This window comes from Bubalus bubalis, chromosome 13, assembly GCF_019923935.1.
Source record: "Bubalus bubalis isolate 160015118507 breed Murrah chromosome 13, NDDB_SH_1, whole genome shotgun sequence".
NCBI lineage: Eukaryota > Metazoa > Chordata > Mammalia > Artiodactyla > Bovidae > Bubalus > Bubalus bubalis.
This window is the reverse complement of record NC_059169.1, coordinates 17443755-17464882: the sequence shown is the minus strand read 5'-3', so window position 1 is coordinate 17464882 and position 21128 is coordinate 17443755. Positions and strand designations below refer to the sequence as shown.

Here is a 21128-nt window from a genome sequence, read left to right as displayed (position 1 = left end):
GGGTTCTGTTTTCTCTACATCTTCTCCAGCATTTATTATTTGTAGACTTTTTGATGATGGTCATTCTGGCCAATGTGAGGTGCTACTTCATTATAGTTTTGATTTGCATTTGAACATTTTTTCATGTGCCTTTTGGCTGTCTGTATGTCTTCTTTAGAGAAATGTCTGGTTAGCTCTTTTGCCCATTTTTTTTTTAATTGGGTTTGTTTTTTTGATATTGACCTGTAGGAGCTGTTTATGTGTTTTGGAGATTAATTCCTTGTTAGCTGCATTGTTTGCAAATATTTTCTCCCATTCTGTCAGTTTTTCATTTTCTTTATGGTTTCCTTTGCTATCCAAAAACTTTTAAGTTTAACTGGGTCCCATTTGCTTATTTATGTTTTTAATTCTATTACCTACATGTGTAGATTACTCAATCTACACATTCAATGCAATCCTTATCAAATTACCAATGGCATTTTTCACAGAAAAGTAACAAAATTAAAAAAAAAATTGATGGAAACACAAAATACCTTGACTAGTCAAAGCAATATTGAGAAAGAAAAATGGAGCTGGAAGAATCAGGCTCCCTGACTTCAGACTATATTACAAAGCTACAGTAACCAAAGCAGTATGGTACTGACAGAAAAACAGAAATATAGACTCTCATTAGCTCTCCTCATAATCTGGCCTGACCCTACCCCTAGGAGTTGGCTGCAGGGAAAAGCTGTCAGAATCTGGCAAAGGTGTCCTCCTGCCAATCATGGGGCTCTTGGGGTCTGCCCTGCAGAAGAAGGTATCCAAGTTAAGGTACAATAAGGATAAAAGGGGCTACAGGCACCTGGAGGGGCCATATGGACCCAACAAGGGAATCAGGCTGAAGTTTCTGTGCAAATCTTTGGACAGGTGAGACTTCCTTGTCCTGCCAGTACATTGGAGGAGCTGGGACAGACTGTGTGATTCTACCAACCTGGACTCAGAGGCTGCATCTGTCACTTATGGGATATATGACTTTGAGAAGATTCCTTAAACTCTGTAGGTTTGTTTCCTTTTCTGTAAGATGGAGCTCCTAACACCCTCTAGGCTTGTGTTATGAGTAAACATGATAATTAAGTAAAAAAAAACATCCTATCGCACAAAGCAAAATAAGGGGCAGGGTGGCTGCTGTTTACTAAGAAGCTTGTCACCTAACACCTCTGCACTTCTTGATGCTTGATATCATAGGCACTAGTCGCTGACTGATAAGACCAGTTTCTTCAAAACCCAGGTACAGGAAGGCTCCAGTCATTGCCGTGTGCAAGACCTGTGCTTGGCCAGTGGCCTAGAGCTCCCTGAGCTTCCCTGCACAGTAGCGACTCCTGAACAGACTCCAAGCTGTTCATCCTGTACAGTTCTCAGGATTTCCTTCCCAGCAAGCCACACCCTGGGACTCACTATCAGATTTGTGATGAACTAAGGCTGGGCTTGTATGAGGCCTCTAGAGACAATGGTGCCATACTGAAAATTACCACGAGGGGACAGCAGATTCCCGGTGTCAAGGTATGGGGTGTGGAAAAGCCATAGAATGAAGGGCCAGGAAGACCACACAGGGGCCAAAATGGGGAATCCTTGCCTCACCCTCCTCATCTACACCCTCCACCCACAGAAACACACACTGCTGCTCCTGCAGAATCACCTGATCTGTTTACTCTGTCTTCTTATCAAGGTACATGCCTTTAAATCTTCAATATAGCAAAGGCCAGTGGTTTGTAAACTTGGTCCCAAATTCAGTCACCAGGTAGGTTTAGTCACTAAGCTGCATCTGACTCTTTGTGACACCATGGACTGTAGCCCTCCAGGATCCTTCCTCTGTCAATGGAATTCTCCAGGGAAGAATACTGGAGTGCGTAGCCATTCTATTGTCCAGGGGATCTTCCAACCCAGGGATCAAACTTGGGTCTCCTGCATTGCACGCAGATTCTTTACCATCTTAGCCACCAGGGAAGCCCCAATCACCAGGGAAGCTCTGTAAAATCCTAGTGCTGAAGCTTCATTGCAGTTAGAATCCTAGTGGAGGGGAGGCAGGAATCAACACCTTTTCAAACCCTGCAGGTGATTCAACCCTGCCGCCAAGACTGAACCACTGTTGGAAGCAAAAGATCTCATTTCTTTCCAAAGGGCAGCTGCTTTCATTGCAAAAGACCTCCTCCAAGAATATCTCCTGCCATATCAATAAACAAGGAGGTCATAGCCATTGGTGATTTGGGGCTTCCAAATGTGAATTTCTGAGCCCAGAGGGCCCCAAAGAGGGAGAAGAATGCTAGCTATCAGGCAGCCATCAGCCACCCACATGGTAAGTACTGAGGAGCTCCAGTGGAGGGGAGGGGGGAATGTGCTGGCCTCCATGTGCAGGTTCAGGGTCTTCAGAAGAACCGTCTCTATCTGTGTAGACAACTTTGTGATTCTTCTCAGGTTCCTTTTCTGCCTTTCCTTCCCTGCACATGGTTAGGGTGGCTGGTTTCCAGCTCTTTCCCATCCTTCGCATCCTCACCACACTGCCCACGGTGTGGACACAGACCTGCACACACACACAGAAAGCTCCCCAATAACTGTCGAATGAATATATGAGCAACTGTAGTGAGAACCTCTGTGGTGTAGTTAACATACACGAAGGTCTCAGGAGTGTCCTGAGGAGAAACTCAATCATTGACCAAGGAGCCCTGGTTCTAAGCATCATGGTCAGTGCAGTCAGGCTCCACTGTGTGGTTGTGGTGCCATGCTTCTCATCCAGATTCTGAAGATTGGAACATTTTATCAGAAACTAACAATCCCCTCCTTCCCAAAACCACTGAATTCATAGATACAGAGAACAGATTGGTGGTTCCCAGAACAAAATTGAGGAAGGAGGTCAAAACGTACAAACTTCCTGACAATGAGAAAAATAAATCCTGGGGATGTGATGTACAGCATAGCAAGTGTAGTTAACAATACCATATTGTATATTTCAAAGTTCCTAAGGGGATAGTTTTTTTTTGGGGGGGGGGGATGGTGGTGTGTCGGGTGCGAGACAGGGCTGCTTGGCATTAGGGATCTTATTTCTCTGACCAGGAATTGAACCCATGTACCCTGCAGTGGATGTGTGGAGTCCTAACCACTGGACTGCCAGGGAATTTGTCTTAGGGAGTAGATCTTAAAAGTTCTTATCACACACACAAATTTGTAAGTGTCTAATCATGAATATCAACCAGATTTATTGTCATTTTGCAATATATAAAAAAAAATCATTGTGTTGTACACCTGAAACTAATGTTATATGTCAATTATAACCTCAGTTCAAAAACTTTTTGTCAAGGGTATTAGATCCCTATTGCCTTAGAGTTTTGTTTTTACCTTTAGTGATGTGTGCCCCTCTCTTTTAGTCTAAAAGAATTGATGATGTGGGATTTTTGTTGTTGTTGTTAGTCTTTTTTGTCTCTTGGTTATTGGATGTATTTTTTGTGGTTAACATTTGGTGTTTAAAAAAAAAAAAAAACAGAATATAATTTTATGAGCTTAAGGGGGACTGTGTGTTATTACTGCTTTTTTCCCCAGACATAGTAGCATGCCTGCCCTTAGTAGGTGGTGAGCAAAGGTTGGATTTTAACTACTCAGTGAAAAACCCTGACTGGATGTGTAAGAATCTGGGGAAGGACTCCTTTAGGACAGAAGGCTGTGTCCACAGGAGGAAGTGGGAGTGACTATGAGCATGTCCAGAGGGCATGGGATAGATCTGCACTGCCTGAGTCCTGCTGCCTCTCCTGCTTCATCTCTAGACTTTCTCTCTCTCTCCCTTTCAGTTCCTCAAATCCACCAACCTCTCCTTTATTCTGGACCTTTGGACCCATCTTTCCACTGCCTGGAACCTCCCCTCTGTCTTTTATTGACTGACTCTTACTCTCCTCTCAGGTCACAAGTGAAACATTGCTCTTCCCAGCAGGACGCCTCTGCTTCCCTGAGATGAGACCCTCTTCCCTGTCCCCCTCTCCTGGTTCTCCTGCATCACCTCCTTTCTCGTCTCCTTCCTCCTTCAGCCTGGAAGAGCAGCAGCTGTGTCTCCTCCAGGGACCCCAGCACCTGTCTGGGAGCCTGGGCACAGGAGGGCTCAGTACATGGTGGGTGACTTTGAAAGCACCCAGGCTGTAGGTGAACAACTTTCTGAGTCCCAAATGTGACCACTTGCTTCTCTTTTCCCCTTGGACTAAGGACTTAGTGGCTGATAAACTTCAGGTGTGTGGGGGGAGGGTCTCAGAGTGAGGACATGTGTATGATTTAAATAGAAGTCAGTTGGAGAGAGAAGGAAGAAAAGAACTTGTTAGTTCAGGAAGAGCACAGCCAGTTGCTGTGATTTGCACAGTCTGTCCTGTGTATGTGAAGGGGCCTCTTAGGATGAATATGCCGAGGAGATGTACCCTAAGGGCTCACTCTGGCTGCTTCACTGATATGTTAAGGCTCTGAGGTCAAGGCTGTAAATGGAAACTGAAATTGAGGGAAACACAAGTTATGTGTCTCTGTATAAATAGTTTCTACTCTCCAACCCAAATAAGCCATTTTAATAGGGACATCACACATTTTATAGTGTCTGGATCTCTCATCCCCTCCCAGGGTAGGAAGGACATGGATATCACTTAGTTCTGTCCTTCAACATCTGATAATTCTTCCCTCACCTCCCCAGAAGAGCATGCCTGAGGTCAAGAGAAGGCTTGTCACATGTCTATCACCAGCCCCCTGACTGTGTCTATGAGCCCGTGAATGAGAGGTGGGGGGAAGGTAAGATGAATACTCATGAATACTCCTCCAACCCCACAGCTAGTCCTCCACCTGCCCTGCTCCCATCACCTCCACCCTTTTGTTCCCTCTGCCCTTGGACTTCCCCTCACATGCATTCATGGCTCTCTAGAGTTCTCAGGGATTTGATTTAAGGAATACTTGAATGGTCTAGTGTTTTTCCCTACTTTCTTCAACTTAAATCGGAATTTAGCAATAAGGAGTTCATGGTCTGAGCCACAGTCAGCTCCCAGTCTTGCTTTTGCTAACTGTATAGAGCTTCTCCATCTTTGGCTGCAAAGAATATAATCAATCTGATTTCAGTGTTGACCATCTGGTGATGTCCATGTGTAGAGTCTTCTCTTGTATTGTTGGAAGAGGGTGTTTGCTATGACCAGTGTGTTCACTTAGCAAAACTCTATGAGCCTTTGCCCTGCTTCATTCTGTACTCCAAGGCCAAATTTGCCTGTTAATCCAGGTGTTTCTTGACTTCCTATTTTTGCATTCCAGTCCCCTATAATGAAAAGGACATCTTTTTGGGTATTAGTTCTAGAAGGTCTTGGAGGTCTTCATAGAACCATTCAACTTCAGCTAATCCAGCATAACTGGTCAGTGCATAGACTTGGATTACCGTGATGCTGATTGGTTTGCCTTGGAAACAAATAGAGATCATTCTGTAATTTTTGAGATTGCATCCAAGTACTGCATTTTGGACTCTCTTGTTGATTATGATAGCAATTCTATTTCTCCTAAGGGATTCTTGCCCATAGTGGTAGATATAATGGTCATCTGAGTTAAATTAATCCATTCCAGTACATTTCAGTTCGCTGATTCCTAAAATCTCGATGTTCACTCTTGCCATCTCCTGTTTGACCACTTCCAATTTGCCTTGATTCATGGATGTAACATTCTAGGTTCCTATGCAATATTGCTCTTTACAGCATTGGACCTTGCTTCCATCACCAATCACATCCACATCTGCGTGTTGTTTTTGCTTTGGCTCTGTCTCTTCATTCTTTCTGGAGTTATTGCTCCACTGATCTCCAATAACATATTGCGCACCTACTGACCTGTGGTAGCTGTAATAACGATTATACAGTGGAAGTGAGAAATAGACTTAAGGGACTAGATCTGATAGACAGAGTGCCTGAAGAACTATGGGCAGAGGTTCATGACACTGTACAGAGAGCAAGACCATCCCCAAGAAAAAGAAATGAAAAAAAGCAAAACGGCTGTCTGAGGAGGCTTTACACATAGCTGTGAAATGAAGAGAAGCAAAAAGCAAAGGAGAAAAGGAAAGATATACCCATTTGAATGCAGACTTCCAAAGAATAGCAAGGAGAGATAAGAAAGCCTTCCTCAGTGATCAGTGAAAAGAAATAGAGGAAAACAATAGAATGGGAAAGACTAGAGATCTCTTCAAGAAAATTAGAGATACCAAGGGAACATTTCATGCAAAGATGGGGTCGATAAAGGACAGAAATGGTATGGACCTAACAGAAGCAGAAGATATTAAGAAGAGGTGGCAAGAATACACAGGAGAACTGTATGAAAAAGATCTTCACGACCCAAATAATTACAATGGTGTGATCACTCAACTAGAGCCAGACGTCCTGGAATGTGAAATCAAGTGGGCCTTAGGAAGCATCACTACGAACAAAGCTAGTGGAGGTGATGGAATTCCAGTTGAGCTATTTCAAACCCTGAAAGATGATGCTGTGAAAGTGTTGCACTCAATATGCCAGCAAATTTGGAAAACTCATAGTGGCCACAGGAATGGAAAAGATCAGTTTTCATTCCAATTCCAAAGAAAGGCAATGCCAAAGAATGCTCAAACTACTGCACAATTGCACTCATCTCACACGCTAGTAAAATAATGCTCAAAATTCTCCAAGTCAGGCTTCAACAATATGTGAACCATGAACTTCCACATGTTCATGCTTGTTTAGAAAAGGCAGAGGAACCAGAGATCAAATTTCCAATATCTGATGGATCATGGAAAAAGAAAGAGAGTTCCATAAAAACTACTATTTCTGCTTTATTGACTATGCCAAAGCCTTTGACTGTGTGGATCACAATAAACTGGAAAATTCTGAAAGAAATGGACATACCAGGCCACCTGACCTGCATCTTGAGATACCTATATGAAAGTCAGGAAGCAACAGTTAGAACTGGACATGGAACAACAGACTGGATCCAAATAGGAAAAGAGTACATCAAGGCTGTATATTGTCACCCTGCTTATTTAACTTATATGCAGAGTACATCATGAGAAACGCTAGGATGAAGGAAGCACAAGCTGGAATCAAGATTGCTGGGATAAATATCAATAACCTCAGATATGCAGATGACACCATCCTTATGGCAGAAAGTAAAGAAGAACTATAGAGCCTCTTGATAAAAATGAAAGAGGAGAGTTAAAAAGTTGGTTTAAAGCTCAACATTCATAAAACTAAGAGCATGGCATCCAGTCCCATCACTTCATGGCAAATAGATGGAGAAACAGTGGAAACAGTGGCAGACTTTATTTTTGGGGGGTCTCCAAAATTATTGCAGATGGTGACTGTAGCCACGAAATTAAAAGATACTTACTCCTTTGAAGAAAAGTTATGACCAACCTAGACAGCATATTAAAAAGCAGAGACATTACTTTGCCAACAAAGGTCCATCTAGTCAAGTCTATGGTTTTTCCAGTAGTCAGGTATGGATGTGAGAGTTGGACTATAAAGAAAGCTGAGCACTGAAGAATTGATGCTCTTGAACTGTGGTGTTAGAGAAGACTCTTGAGAATCCTTTGGACTGCAAGGAGATCCAACCTGTCCATCCTAAAAGAAATCAGTCCTGAATATTCATTGGAAGGACTGATGGTGAAGCAGAAACTGCAATACTTTGGCCACCTCATTTGAAGAGCTGATTCATTTGAAAAGACCCTGATGCTGGGAAAGATTGAAGGCGGGAGGAGAAGGGGATTACAGAAGATGAGATGGTTGGATGGCATCCCAGACTCAATGGGCATGCGTTTGAGTAAACTCAGGGAGTTGGTGATGGTCAGGAAGGCCTGGCATGCTGCAGTCCATGGTGTCGCAAAGAGTTGGACACGACTGAATGACTGAACGCAACTGAACTGAGAGTTCTCGAAGCTGAATCTTTAAGCTAAATTCTTTGTTAATTAAAGGTTATTCTTTGATATTTTGAAGGAGGAAACAGACAGAGCTGGACTCCATCTGAGGCCAGGCTGCAAATATTAGGCTACATGCACGGTCACCCTCCCAATGGACTCTGAAGTTTGTGTCCAGTGTATATAGAAATGTCATACCAATGGAATACCAGACCCCCGGATAAAAGAGCCTCAGGATTTGTACTTGGACTCTCCGTTGCCTAAAAGAATATGCTAATTATCTGTGTGACAGAACAAAGTGGTAAATTCCATTATGTTTATTGAGATATGACCACAGGCCTATTGATAAATATCCACTGTTTATCTAGTCTTGTGACACGCTAATCATGGATTAACTTTGATCGTATCTCTCTTTTACCTTGTCCAGACTAGTTTCAAGGAATTTGGGGAGGTGGGTTTGAGTAAGTACACTTAGGGTATATAAGGTTTTCACAAAAACTGTTTGGGGTCCTTGGCTAAGAGGAGACTCTGCCTTGGGCTGGTCAGTGTAATAAACTGCACTCCACTATCTGCATTGTCCTTCTGAGTGAGTTTGTTTCCTGGAATGTGTGGCTACAACAATTTTAATAGACTTTACTCAGAAGGGCAAGGTGGGGGTGAGGGTTGGGATGGAAAATGCAGGAGGGTCTGAGGTGTTGATTGGGTTCTTCTCTCAGCTTTTAAAGTAAGGAGTGGGGCATATAACATGCAGCAAAGGCAAACATCACAGCATTTTCACCAGAACCAGGTCCCCTACAACTGTAACAGGAAGGAAAAACCTTCGGGAAAGGAAAACCAGGGCCATCTTTGTTGGCCTGTGACCTCCATATGGCAGCCCCTCCTACCAGGTATGCTCCTACCTTTCCTCAAAATCACTTTAAATTTCTGATTCCAGGTGTTGGGTGGAAAATTATCTTATTAGGTTGTTGCATAATAATGACAGAAGAAAAGGAGTGCTACCAAGATAAGACTCAAGCTGCTTATCCAGTGTTTCAAAGGGAAAGTGAAAATGAAAGCCACTCAGTCATTTCTGACCCTTTTGGACCCCATGGTCTATACAGTCTGGAATTCTCCAGGCCAGAATATTGGAGTGGGTAGCCTTTCCCTCCTCCAGGGGATCTTCCCAATCCAGGGGTCGAACCCAGGTCTCCCACATTGCAGGCAGATTCTTTACCAGCTTATCTACAAAGGACGAAATAAATTATCCAAGAAACTGCCATCAAATAAAATTCCAAAGTGCAGTATTAAACCAATGTCGTGTAATGATTTAGAAAAGAAGCAGTCTTCATTAGAACAACCTCTTGGGTTCAATACATAGAGGAATATAATACCAAATACATATGCTTATAAAGGCTGATGGCTCTGAAGAAAACTGTAGTGAAATCCTAATATTAAGTTTTCAGCAAGCATCTGTCAGTTTCTTAAGATGCTCTTTAGATATAGTACTGAGTGTGAATATATATATGCACATACACATATATTAATGTTAAGGTGATTATTAAAGGGATAATGTTACCGGGTCTATCTTTCTAAAATCTTTATCTCTTAGATATGTGTACTGCAGTATCAGTGGGTGAAATTATATGTATCTGGGAGTTGTGCTAAATACTGGTGGCACTGTAGCAAAAGATGAAAGTTTAACAAAATGAGATGGATAACATGCTAATGACCATGGAAGCTTATTTCATGAAGTTCATTGTGCTATTCTATTTTTGGACATGTTTGAAAATTTCCATAATAAAAAGTTAAAATGCATACTTCCTATGATAGGATATGAACAGATGAGAACTAAGGGCAATATCTTCTATGAGATTAGTTCCAAGTGTTTGAGGAATGGGAACTCACTATTCCTCATACTTCTTTAATAGGTAGGTATAGGTTAGAGTATTATTAGTCATTGTGTAAAGAGAAACCTATATGTGGGTCAAGAAGCAACAGTTAGAATGGAACATGGAGCAAATGGTTGTTCAAAATTGGAAAATGAGTATGTCAAGGCTGTATATTGTCACCCTGCTTAAATGCAGAATACATCATGAGAAATTCCAGGCTGCATGAATCACAAGCTGAAATCAAGATTGCCAGCAGAAATATCAACTAGTCTCAGATATACAGATGTTACCTCTCTAATGGTAGAAAGTGAAGAGGAAGTAAAGAGCCTCTTGAAGAGGATGAAAGAGGAAAGTAAAAAATCTGGCTTGAATCTCAACATTCAAAAAACCAAAGATCATGGCATCTGGTCTCATCACTTCATGGCAAATAGAAAAGGGAAAAGTGGAAGCAATGACATATTTTATTTCTTGGGCTCCAAAATTACTGTGGACAGTGACTTCAGCCACTTTTAATGAAATTAAAAGTTGCTTGTTCCTTGGAAGAAAAGCTATGACAAAGTTGCTGCTGCTGCTGCCAAATCACTTCAGTCGTGTCTGAATCTGTGTGACCCCATAGACGGCAGCCACCAAGCTACACCATCCCTGGGATTCTCCAGGGAAGAACACTGGAGTGGGTTGCCATTTCCTTCTCCAATGCATGAAAGTGAAAAGTGAAAGTGAAGTCACTCAGTCATGTCCGACTCTTAGCGACCCTATGGACAAACGTAGGAAGTGTAATAAAAAGCAGAGACATCACTTTGCCAACGGAGATCCATATAAGCAAAGCTATGGTTTTTCCAGTAGTCATGTATGGATGGGAGAGTTGGACCATAAAGAAGGCTGAGCACCAAAGCACTGATGCTTTTGAATTGTGATGTCGGAGAAGATTCTTGAGAGTCTCTTGGATTGCAAGGAGATCAAACCAGTCAATCCTAAAGGAGATCAACCTTGAATATTCATTGGAAGGACTGATGATGAAACTGAAGCCCCAATGCTTTGTCCACCTGATGCAAAGAACTGACTCATTTCCCTGATGCTGGGAAAGATTGAGGGCAGGAGAAGGGGTGATAGAAGATGAGATAGTTAGATACCATCACTGACTCAATGGACATGAATTTGAGAAAACTCCAGAAGATGGCAGAGGACAGAGGAGCTTGGCATGCTACAGTTCTTGAGGTCTCAAAGAATCAAACACGGCTTAGTGACGGAACAAGAATAACAAAAACCCAGAGAAGGAAGGCACAATTATATTTAAAAAGAACACAGTGGCCTCTGCAGGAAGCTGAGCTAACATTTGCTGCCAATGCCTCAGGCAAGTTCATTCCAGAGCTCTCTCCCCATTGCCCTCATCTTTCAGAGTTTGCTGTCTAAAACTGTAGACTTCCCTCATTCAAAAATAAGCCTGGGAGGGATTCCCCCATGGCACAGTGGATAAGAATCTACCTGCTAATTCAGGAAACATAGGTTTGATCCCTGGTTTGGGAAGATTACACATACTGAGGAGCAGCTACGCCCAAGTGCCATGACTACTGAGCTCACAAGCTGTAACTACTGAAGCCTGCATGCCTAGAGCCCATGGTCCACAATGAGGAGCTACTGCAATGAGAAGCCCACACAGCACAATGAAGAGTAGCCCCTGCTCTCCTCAACTAGAGAAGGCCCGCATAAAAGCAGCAAAGACCCAGCACAACCAAAAATAAAAATAAATAAATAATCCTGGGAATCCCTGTCTTGTTTCTTTCCTTTTGTCTTTTTTTTTTTTAATTTTATTTTATTTTTTAACTTTACAATATTGTATTGGTTTTGCCATATATCAACATGAATCCACCACAGGTATACACGTGTTCCCCATCCTGAACCCTCCTCCCTTCTCCCTCCCCATACCATCCCTCTGGGTCGTCCCAGTGCACCAGCCCCAAGCATCCAGTATCGTGCATCGAACCTGGACTGATGACTCGTTTCATATATGATATTATACATGTTTCAATGCCATTCTCCCAAATCATCCCACCCTCTGCCTCTCCCACAGAGTCCAAAAGACTGTTCCATACATCAGTGTCTCTTTTGCTGTCTCATATACAGGATTATTGTTACCACCTTTCTAAATTCCATATATATGTGTTAATATACTGTATTGGTGTTTTTCTTTCTGGCTTACTTCATTCTGTATAATAGGCTCCAGTTTCATCCACCTCATTAGAACTGATTCAAATGTATTCTTTTTAATGGCTGAGTAATACTCCATTGTGTATATGTACCACTGCTTTCTTATCCATTCATCTGCTGATGGACATCTAGGTTGCTTCCATGTCCTGGCTATTATAAACAGTGCTGTGATGAACATTGGGGTACACGTGTCTCTTTCCCTTCTGGTTTCCTCAGTGTGTATGCCCAGCAGTGGGATTGCTGGATCATAAGGCAGGTCTATTTCCAGTTTTTTAAGGAATCTCCACACTGTTCTCCATAGTGGCTGTACTAGTTTGCATTCCCACCAACAGTGTAAGAGGGTTCCCTTTTCTCCACATCCTCTCCAGCATTTATTACTTGTAGACTTTTGGACCACAGCCATTCTGACTGGTGTGAAATGGTACCTCATAGTGGTTTTGATTTGCATTTCTCTGATAATGAGTGATGTTGAGCATCTTTTCATGTGTTTGTTAGCCATCTGTATGTCTTCTTTGGAGAAATGTCTATTTAGTTCTTTGGCCCATTTTTTGATTGGGTCATTTATTTTTCTGGAGTTGAGCTGTAGGAGTTGCTTGTATATTCTCAAGATTAGTTGTTTGTCAGTTGCTTCATTTGCTATTATCTTCTCCCATTCTGAAGGCTGTCTTTTCACCTTGCTAATAGTTGCCTCTGATGTGCAGAAGCTTTTAAGGTTAATTAAGTCCCATTTGTTTATTTTTGCTTTTATTTCCAATATTCTGGGAGGTGGGTCATAGAGGATCCTGCTGTGATGTATGTCAGAGAGTGTTTTGCCTATGTTCTCCTCTAGGAGTTTTATAGTTTCTGGTCTTACGTTTAGATCTTTAATCCATTTTGAGTTTATTTTTGTGTATGGTGTTAGAAAGTGTTCTAGTTTCATTCTTCTAGAAGTGGTTGACCAGATTTCCCAGCACCACTTGTTAAAGACATTGTCTTTAATCCATTGTATATTCTTGCCTCCTTTGTCAAAGATAAGGTGTCCATATGTGTGTGGATTTATCTCTGGGCTTTCTCTTTTGTTCCATGGATCTATATTTCTGTCTTTGTGCCAGTACCATACTGTCTTGATAACTGTTGGCTTTGTAGTAGAGCCTGAAGTCAGGTAGGTTGATTGCTCCAGTTCCATTCTTCTTTCTCAAGATGGCTTTGGCTATTCAAGGTTTTTTGTATTTCCATACAAATTGTGAAATTATTTGCTTTAGCTCTGTGAAGAATGCTGTTGGTAGCTTGATGGGAATTGCATTGAATCTATAGATTGCTTTGGGTAGTATACTCATTTTCACTATATTGATTCCTCCAATCCATGAACATGGTATATTTCTCCCCTTTTGTCTTTTTTTTTAAGGTCATGTGGTGTGATATGTGGGATCTTAGTTCCCTGACCAGGAAAACTAAGATTAAACCTGTCCCTCCTATGTTGGGAGCACAGTCTTAATCACTGGAGCACCAAAGAAGTCCCTTATTTTGTTGCTGTTTTTTGACTTTTTTTTTTTTTTTTGGCCCTGCCTTGCTGATCTTAAATCAGTTCCCTTATCAAACTTTGACCCTACATGAGCAATCAATTTCTTGATCAGACTTTGACCCTACATGAGTGTTGCATCAACAAACTACAAGGTAGTGAAAATGAACTTTATATTACACTTGTTATTCTTTTGCCACCCAACTATGAGTACCCCAACACAAGACCAGATTCTTTTTTTCAGAACAGGTGGAATGTTGGAGGAAAGCAAAGAGGGAATTGAGGACTGGACAGTTGTTATGGGTGTGTCTACCCAAATATTGGTGAGTTCATCTCCTGGTCTCTGCCATCCTATCTGCTCATCGCAGCTCCACCTCCATCACTTGAGCCCAGGTGATGAGTATTTCTCTCCTGGAAAGAGTCCTAGTGAGCAGAGAAGCTCAGCTCTTACTCCAGCCCAGTCGTTCTCAACCAGGAGGTTGAGAGGTTGTCCCCAGAGATCATCTGGAAAACTCTGTACACATTTTTGGTTGTCATAATTAAGTGGGGCAGTGACTACTGCTTCCAGTGGGTAGAGGTCAGGGATGCTGCAACACACCCTGCAATGCACAGGTCTCCTCACCAGCAAAGACTTGTCTGGTCCAAATGTCAACAGTGCTAAGGTTGAGGAAGCCTGCTTCCCTTCCGCCTGTAAAACCTGAAATACAGAGCCATGCTCTTTCTATAAAGAGCAAATCAGATCATGTCACCCCATTGCTTAAAACTTTTCAATGGTTTCCTACTCTTATTATGAAGATTAAAAACAGCAACAAAAGTCCTCAGCTCCTTGAACTTGCATGACCTGACACTCATCCTCCCTCTTTTCTTACATCCCTTGCAGTAACCAAACTAACTTTATTCCTGCTTTTCTAGAACGTATCATACACCCTCCTACCTCACAGGGTCTTGGCACATGTTAGCCCCTTTTATGAATTGTTTCATCCCTCTTACCAGCCCTTCCTCATTTTCTCTGATCACTGCTGCCTCTAATCCTTTAGGAGACCTCAGCTCAGAGGTGACTCCACTACAGACTCCCTCCCTGACCACTGAGCTGTCAGCAGCCTGAGATGAGAGGCCACGTGAGGAGAGAAACCAGGCCACCCCAGGTCCTCCACCCATCCTGGTTCAGCCCACAGTAGAAACGAGGCCTGCCTGGACACCCAGTGCCAGCGGGGCCCCTGGGTGTGGGCAGGCCTGTGAGTGAGACCAGGAGGTCAGCAACAACCCTGCCTCATCAGCCTCACAACTGTACTGAGAAATAAATAAGTGACCACTGCTTTAGGCCATTTACATCTCAGGTGGTTGATGTAGTGACAGACAGCAGATTCATTCTCCTTGGTGTTCCTGACTGTGCACTAAGAAAAGCTCCCTGCTACTGTGGGGAATTCCCCCCTCACCTCCTGCTCTGTCCCCTTCACAGGACTGCTCTCAGGACCTGAGTTTCTGAGTCACAGTCCACTTAACAGGATGACACTCTCTCCCCAGTAGGTCAGTGAGTGGAGGTGGGGAGACTGTTCCCCTTTCCCATTTCACCATCCTGTCCCATCAGCCTCCCCAGAACTGCAGTCCAGTACTGGGCAGGGATGGTCTCATTTACTTAACTCAAGAACCAGAATATGTTTAAAAGGGTAGGTATCTATATCAATGGGCTTCCTTGGTGGCTCAGTGGTAAAGAATCTGCCTGCAATGTAGGAGACCTGGGTTTAATCCCTGGGTTGAGAAGATCCCCTGGAGGAGGGCATGGCAACCAACTCTAGTACTCTTGCCTGGAGAATCCCATGGACAGAGGAGCCTGGCAGGCTGCCGTCCATAGCGTCTCACAGAGTCGGACATGACTGAAGTGACTAGACAGCCGCAGCTACAGAAGTAGAAGGGGCATCCATATCAGGGAGGAAAGGGAAAGTCTCCCTTTCCCTGTCACCTGGGAGCCCAGACCTGGTTCCCTGTGCACCCAGGTGCCTAAGTCCTTAAGGGAAATAGCTAAAGTTTTTCACAACTTGTCTTTTCTCAGATTCTAAAAGGCAAATCACATAAAGAATTGGTCATTTAGCAAAAAGTTTCTTCCATGGGAAATTCCCAAGGCAACACCATTCCTCTTCCCCTCCCCCCCCTTTTTTTAATTGAGGGCCCCCTTCCACTCTCTTCACATGAATCTCTACCTGCCTCTTGCAGAAGACTAATTCTCACAGGAAAACCTCATCCCCATGAAGATCTCATGACCTGAATCAGGCTCCACTCCCTGGCCAGTCGCCAAATCTCGAGTCTAAATCACTCAATTTAGCCTCACGGGGCATTTCCTGGGGGTCAGGTCAGGAAGGTTGGGGGCGTCTGAAGGAGAAAACAGTCTGATACTGTTGGCTACTGAGTCTAGTGTGAGCCCAGGTCTCCCAGAAAATAGTTTTCCTTCAAAAATCCCACTCTGAGAGGTTCCTGAGTTTCTCGTTCTTTAAGTCTTTGACCTGCTAGAACAGGAAGGTCTATAAGCCTCCTCTGGCTTCTATCAGGAGGAGAGGCTCAAGTTTCCAAGAGTAAATATTTTTGAAGGGAACCAGGCAAACTATACTTGTATGAAGAAATAATTGTCTTAGCTAGTCCAGTGCATCTCCCTTATCTAGGTCGCTAGGAGAATCACACACCATTACAGGGCAGAAGAGGGTTTGATTTCTGCCTATTCTATTACCAACCCTAGTCAGACCCCAATCAGAGTTCTTTGCCAGGTGTGGCTTGTTCCAATAGGACTTGCTCTAAAAGCCCTCCATGGAACTGCTGCTTGTGGTTCATGTGAGTGGAGAGGGGGTGGGGTTCCCGCTGGGCAGGCTCAGCTGTGTAGCTGTGGTGCCAGATCGCAGTGCCAGGTGCATCGCCTCTGCTCACAGCCCCCTGGCCACCATCTTGAAACACAGCGCCCTGTGCAACAGCTCTGCACACGGCCCTTGGAGCTGAGGTATTGGAGCAGCTATTTCACACCAGGGGCTCTGGTCTGAAGGGCAGCGTACCAGGACCCCACACAAGCTGAACTGTGAACAAATGAAACTCAACTCAGCACAAAGGAAAGGAAAAAAGGTTAGACTTTATGGCCCAGATTCTACTTTTTTGTTGTTTAGTTGCTTAGTTGTGTCCAACTCTTTTGAGACCCCTCCCCACCGTGGGCTATAGCCCACCACAGTCCTCTGTCCATGGATTCCCCAGGCAAGAATACTGGAGTGGGTTGTCATTTCCTCCTCCAGAGGATCTTCCTGACCCAGGGATCCAACCCAGGTCTCCTGGTGTTGGCAGGTAGATTCTTTACTGCTGAGCCACCTAGGAAGCTCAATAGTCTTTTACTCCAGGGAATTGTTGATGGGCTTTGCTAGTGACTGCTTCATCACTGCCTGGTCTCCTGGAATGTTAAAGGCACAACCTTACCTTTAATGACTGCTTTCTTTGTTACCTGTGGAGATAATCCTGATGAAGAAAAAGAGACCAGATTCTTCCCTAAGCCCAAAGGGAAGGCATTCATATAATCATTTTTGTTTGTTTATTTTTACCCATGAGTTAACTCTCTATTGGCAGGGGTTTGATGTTGCTCCTGAAATGAGTGGAAGCCCCTGGTGCTTTTCATTTGAGGACGACAACTTGATATTGCTTAAATATGAAAGGGAAGGAACTTGGCATCCAGGTGGACAGGGAACCAGGTCTGGGTTCCCAGATGACAGGCTAAGATGGCCTCATCCCTAAGGAAACAGTGGGTCTATGCTTATGAGACAGGAAGTAGGGGGGCACAGATACTTAGAAAAACAGGACCCCACAAAAACTGGCTCAAACCAGCTACAAACAAGATGGTGTTGAGCATGGTCTGGTCACTGACTTCTAACTCATTACACCTTCATTATTACACTAAAAATCACTCCCCTCACGCCACGACAAGTGACATTATATTTCCAAGGCTGACCATAAAAGGCCAAGAAGTGTGTGGTGGTTTAGTTCTGGAAAATCCATCTCTTCCCTAGAATAGCAAGAATATTCTTCCTACTCATTATCCTGTGAAATTACCCGGCCCATAAAAACTCACAACCCCGTACTCTGGGGGCACTCTTGCCTTCTGAGAAGATCCACGTTCTGTCTGTGGAGTGTGTATCTCACTGAATTTAAACCCATTTTCACTCTACTTGTACAGTTTTTTCCTGGATTCATTCCTGCAGAAGCCAAGGACCCTCACTGGGCAGCTGCTCTCAGGGGCTCCCAGGATATATTTCCTTCTCCTGAACCACTTGTAACATGGAGGATGAAGGATAGGGATTATAGACCTAAGTTGATTATAAAAGTAGCTGATTTATATTTAAGAAGAGTTCTTATTTGTTGTCTTATTTTCTCTTAAACTTTAGCAAAATCTGGCTTCTGCTTTCCCATCAGATTTTTTTACATTTGTTTTGTTTTGTTTTGCTTTATGGCATTTTTTAATAAACTACTGCAATTGGTTAAGGATTTCCAGTAGTTAATTAAAAGTTCAGGAGGAATGGATAGTACTATACAAATAACAAAATGTGTTTATATTCTAAGACCTTAATACTAAATTTTTAAAACAGATGCTTTATCACCTCTAAAAATGAGCCCAATGTAATTTTATTAAAACCAGGAATTCTAGGCTTTCCTATAATTACAACCCAATTAGTCCACTCTGTCAAACCTTTAATATTCATCCCCAAAAGTAACAGTATTTAGCCTGAGGTATTTTAAATGTGGCTCTACAGTCCCTAATTTAATGGCATTTTCCCCCTCTAACAATGGTCTTATTTCCACTTTAGTCCCATGACATTTATAGTATTAACTACAATATAGTCAAAAATTAAAGTAACTGGAAAAAATCCTAGGACCTCTTGAAACAGCTGCTCATTACCTACTTCTGTTGAAACAGGAGCCACACAAAGATCTACAAGTGTTGCCTGACTGGATCCAGAATAAATGTTCTTAAACTTGGTTTACCAGTTAACTATTCATATCAAGCCTTGGTATAATTAAGATGCTGAATATCACATACTTATGGTACAACAGGTCCAAAGTTTTGACCTTTTAATGCAACTGAGAAATATTTCATAAAATTTTTAACTTAATATGCCTTAACACATCTGTGAGGTAGTTAAGTCAACAGTACTACCCATTTTAATACACAGTAAAACAAAAGGCAAAGGTAAGTAAATGACACACTTTAAGCACTAAGAATTGGAATTAACTGTAGAGGCTTGGGGCCTTCAGTCTAGTTATGACCAAAGGAAATGAAATTTAACCTTTTAATTTTTCTATGAAATCCATTAAATCATTTAAGAATTTTTTGTCTTTTTTTTTTTTTTTAATACTTTCTTATTAGTAGATGTAGTAGTACCTCTTCCAAATTTGGCACCCTTTTCTTCAGTAATATGGTAAACTGGGTACATAATTTAAGCTAGGCCTCTTCTTCTACCTGAATTAGTACAAAATTAAGACATTATCTTTTGAGAACTAAAATTATATGACATTTTTATTTTAGGATGCACAAACAAAAATGAGCAAACAAACAAACAACAAAAAACTTGAAATAGGCTTGTCAAATGATGTAAATTCATCCTTTCCATGGAAGCAGAAGGTAGATCAGTGCAGGTTATCCTCAGGCCTCATACATCCTGCTTCACTGCTGCTTGCACTCTGCTGGGTTTTGATCCTTCTTTGGGTCATAGTCTGGATCATTTTCCTCATCTCCTTCTTCTTCCCCTTCCTCATCTGCTTCTTCACCTTCTTCATCATAATCATCGTCATCATCATCTTCAATAGCTTCTCCAGTAAAGTATAACACTGATTTTGGGATTATACGCTCACGTAAAAAGTGACCAATTTCAAAGTCTGCAGCGAGGATAGCTTCAGAATCATCATCCAGATCTCCACTCTCAGGAACTTCAGGAGGGGCAAAAAAATGAAAGAGTCATTAGAAACTGTTTTGGTCACAGTACGAACTGTCCCACGTCCCTTGTGTTTCGGCTTCTTCTTAATCGTTTTCAAAGTGACATTCTTCCCTTTTTTCCAATCTATCTGGCACCCTGTACAACCCATAATTTCTGGTCCATCAAAAGAAAAGGGATCAGAATCATCTGGTTCTGACCTCATCCTGTATGTCTTTGTCAACACTTCATTTGTGAAATATTCATTGGGTTCAAAGTGAAATTCTAAAACAAAACTCATAGGCTGACCAGCATCTGAGAACTTCACTTGAATATCTTTTAAGTGCTTCAGAATAGGCTCATCATGTTCCTGAACCATATCACTGAGCAAGTCAACATTCTTAAAAACGGTCAACCAAAACTCAGGAATTCCCTTGGGATCTTCTTTTTCTTCATCCTTTTTCTCATCTTCAATCTTGGCCTTTTCTTTTAGCTCCTCTGAAATTTCATCTTCCTCATCTGGTTTCCATTCACACTCTTCTTCTGTAAGTTCATAAATGGCATTAATGATCTCAAATCGCTTATCAAACAGAGACTGATAAAGAACAGCATACTTTCTTTCAAGATCATGAACTTCCTCATAGAATTTGGCTTCTATCTGCACACATTTAACTTGAAGGTTTTTGAGAGCATTCACTAGTCTTTTAACTACCCTAGGCAAGCTTTCAATGTATCCTGTTGGTGTTTCTACCAGACCATCAAGTCTTTCTTGAAGGGCTGCAAGAATCTGAGGATTTTGCATCATCTGAACAGTCAGCTGACACGCTTTGATTTTTGTTTCTTCACCAGTTTCTTCTTCTTCTACTTCTTCAACATCATCCAAATCTTGATCAAGTTCAGACTGTTCTTTGTTGTCGATGTCTGCCATGTTGTACAAATGCCAAATATTTTCAAAAATGGCAAATTTCGTTTTCCAGCTCAGCTCTCCGATGGCGAGCGCCGGTAGCCAAGCAGCCCGAGCTGCGCAGGCAGTGACTCAGGGCGGCGGTGGGAGGAGCAGGAGCTGCTTTGTTTTTAAAATCAACTCTGCTATGAGATTTTAAAGTAAGTAACTGAGTCCTTACCTGCTCGCCAGATGGACGGCACACACTTCCTCTCCCTACATGGCATTCTCTCATCCTGGCTCCAGACTCCATAAGCCTGCTGCCTCCCGCTTTCTGAATTTTCCAGACCCCAAGTGGGAAGTCAGCGTTTTCTACTTCACTTGTAACACAGGATGAAGGCATGGGAGTCCCCTCTACAAAGCTGCTAACTCTGCTGGCTTCTAACAGGAGGTAAGGTACAAGCTATGCATGAAGTGGTTTCTGTCATATCCTGTATCCCCCCTTACTTTGGGGATGGCGATCACTGGGGACAGGGCTCTTCAGCTCTCTGCCTTTCATTCCCAGGCCTTTGCTCTCCTCTGATTTGAGTTTTAATCTCTTTTCTGTGGAGGAAATCTTGGTTGGCTGTTTTCTTACCAACTGTGCTCTTTATACCAGCACCAGTGCCCTTTAAGCTATAACCTCAATAATTCCATTTTCATTCCTTTTACACAAACATTTACATGATAGCAAGGGACAGTCAATTTAATATTCTGGTAAAATATCTTGCCATGATAGTTTCCACTTATTGAACATCTCTTCTGTGCTAGGAACTGCGGTAAGCAGTTTCACATAAAACAATAACTCCATGAAATTGATATTACTTTT

General features: G+C 42.5%; 1 protein-coding gene and 1 pseudogene across 1 annotated transcript in view; one reads left to right on the top strand and one right to left on the bottom strand.

Annotated features, from left to right (window-relative positions):
• LOC102413807 (ATP-binding cassette sub-family C member 4) overlaps positions 1-21128 on the top strand; it is a 500000-nt gene that overhangs the window by 285923 nt on the left and 192949 nt on the right. The window lies entirely within an intron of this gene.
• LOC102400762 lies at positions 18956-20423 on the bottom strand (annotated as a pseudogene).